Source organism: Morone saxatilis, unplaced genomic scaffold (assembly GCF_004916995.1).
Source record: "Morone saxatilis isolate NCDOM2014 unplaced genomic scaffold, NCSU_SB_2.0 Contig15, whole genome shotgun sequence".
In the NCBI taxonomy this organism is placed as follows: Eukaryota; Metazoa; Chordata; class Actinopteri; family Moronidae; genus Morone; species Morone saxatilis.
This window is the reverse complement of record NW_023339707.1, coordinates 8,341,721-8,344,730: the sequence shown is the minus strand read 5'-3', so window position 1 is coordinate 8,344,730 and position 3,010 is coordinate 8,341,721.

The following is a 3,010-nucleotide window of genomic DNA, read 5'->3' as shown; positions in this document are numbered from 1 at the left end:
GTGTGTGTGTGTGTGGGTCTGTGCACACAACTCCAAAGGTCCCGGAATTCCTGAGTCCTGCGCTAAAGAGCAAGCGTGGTTGAGCTCCCTCTCTGTCTTTCTCTCTGCACTCCTTTTCTTTTTCCTCTCGCTCCCGGCCGGGCAGAGAGGAGGGGAAGACAGTCAGGGGGTGGGACGGAAGACAGAAGCTGCTTTCAGCCAACTGTTTCTCTATCTCTTCTTTCTCCCCCTCTTTCTCTTCCTCTCTGTCCTTCTCCCTGTGTCTCTTTCTTTTTGCCCAACTTTTACGCTCTGTCTTTTGGCTTGTTCTCTGTGACAGATACTCTTTCACTGCTCAGCAAGGCGTGAAAGCAAAGCTCTTTCTGTCATACACACACACACACACACACACACACACACACACACCCTCCTCTTTCTTTCAACGCCACTCCCTCTGCCACAGTCCAGAGGTAAAGTCACTCCCTCGCTGTGTCACCCAGCCGCAGTCTCTTTCTGCTATTATGATTCAACATATCCTCAGAGGTTTGTTATATGTGGGTCCATGTGTCTGTGTGTTTCTTAGTGATCCAGCACCTTTTTATGGCTGGTCTAGTGATGATAAGGAGCAGTGTGCGACTGTGATAAGGGTGGACTTAACACTTGAATTTAATTTCAGTTCCTTTACAAAGTTCACACATTCTTTAAAATGTCAACTCACCCACAGCTTCATTGTTCAACACATAAGGTGTTGTTTATACTCTTATTCTGTTTTCCTTTAAGAAATGTTGGAGCTAAAAAAAATTAAAAAATCAAGTGACACAGTCTGAAGTTCAGACAGTAATAATCAAGTCCTAATCCTGATATCCTTGACCTAACCTATGCTTTGCAACTTGATGAAGAAGAAAAAAACAAGCTGCATATACATGTAGAACAAATGCATAATTAGGGTTTTGGGGGAAGCTTGTGTAAGATTTGTCTTGTATAAATGAAAAGGGAAACAATTAGCTTTAAGCATGCAAAGTTGCTTCTCTGAATCCTGAACCTTCTGTTACAACCTGTTTGATGGCACCTTCAGCCATAAACTCCCTCCCAATTCAAAGGTTTGCAGGAAAATACCCAGACATGTAAATAGCTTTATTAAAAAATAGATAAGATGCTGTTAAACAACACCAGTAAAAAACACATTGGTCCACATCATCAGTGTCATGGTTTCTGTTCCTCTGTCCATTTCTGACTCTGTGGTCTATCCACAAACAACAAACCTCATCGCCAGCCAAGAACGTCAGGAATCCTCGCTTTCTAAAATATCTGTACCTGTATCTGGCATCTATGGTACGGTTAAGGTCAGGGAAAGACTAAATCAAATGTCCTTGCAAATAAAGTATAATTATGATATGGTGAGATATAGGCAACTATAATAAATCCGTCAAGATTATAGTGTGGTTACGGTTAGACAACCATAAGTCAGGGAAAGATTGTGGTTACAGTTATTAAGAAGGCAAACAATAATTTCATGACTGTGACGGGACACAAACTCTGGTTTCCAGCATGTCATGACACTACATGCCTATCTTCCACCCCAACCCTTGGACTCTGCCCTGCTACTACTTTCTGCATTGGTACTCCACACTGGCACTGTATGGAAATCACAAAGTCAATCATACAATCATCATACAATATACAGTAGACATTATATTTTTGTTATATTAGTCTGAAATGGCAAACCCTATGGAGTTATTTTATCGCGGCACGTCGTTTGGAGGATCACAGTTGGTGAACTGCTGTAGCCAGCCCAGTCGGACTGTTACTAGTTGATCACAGTCATGTTGTTGTTGTTTGATCATTGCACACCACTTTGTTCAATAAAAAGGTTATTGAAAAGGCAAAATAAGCATGCTAACAATCACTTAGCAAACTTGTTAGCTTAGCTCGGTGACTAAGTGTTCACACAATTAAAATCAGGAGGCTTATTTGTGTCAACTGCTGTCTAATAACTGTCTGCAATCCACTGCTCTGTTGTGGAACAGTTTTCCTACAAACAGAGAAAGCTAAGTTGAAGTGAATAGTGCAACACCGCTAATAAGCTATTATATGTAGCTTTGTCCATTTTGGACTTCCACCCCTCAAAGGTCAGCACTATCATGACGGCTTGCTATTGGTCAATGGTGTAAATTCGCACTTCACCAAAGTTAAACACCAAGCAGAACATTGAATCGGAGTAATTTCGCCGCTTCCCTCCCGGATCCCAGATTCACTTAAATCACGGCCGATTCCTTTTTTTAAAAATTGCCAAAATTCTTAGTGTTGCCGGGTTTTGAGGGGCAGAATCCCAAACAAGCCAAACTCTCTTTCGCTCCATCCGTCAGTGATGTTCCCTTGAGCACTGCACTTAACTATACTAGGAACAAAACAGACGGAGTATAATGATGGATTAAGAAGAGAGGAAAAATAAAAGGCTAATAAGCCTTTCAGTAAGCCTGCTTTAAAATGATGTAATTGGGTCCTGCACACCTGTTAATGATTTAGTTATACAACCACACTCCAGAGCAATATAATGATATTTTTATCAAGGTAAATTAATGAGAGAGTCAGACCAAAAGGGACAGATGGAAATAGAGAGTACCTACACCTTTTGGGACACACTCACACAAAACCTGGACTAATTTATTATATTTATAATCAGGCCCCAGACAGCGGGGTGCGGCACAGTACCTGTAATTCACACACACACACACACACACACATACAGGTCATGTTGACACTGCCGATGGAAACATTCACACTTGCATGGATAACCACACTGATGCAGGTATATACACGCACACACACACACACCCACACACACACACACACAAACACCTGCTGAAGGTACATTCATGTAAGCACGAATGCATGCAAACAAACTCACTTACACAAAACACACACACACACACACACATAAACACAGTGTGTGCCGTCTGTCTGGCGTCTAGCTGGCACCATTCAGACGGCCATCTCTAGAGGCCGCAGAGGTAGCCAATCACAACTGCCA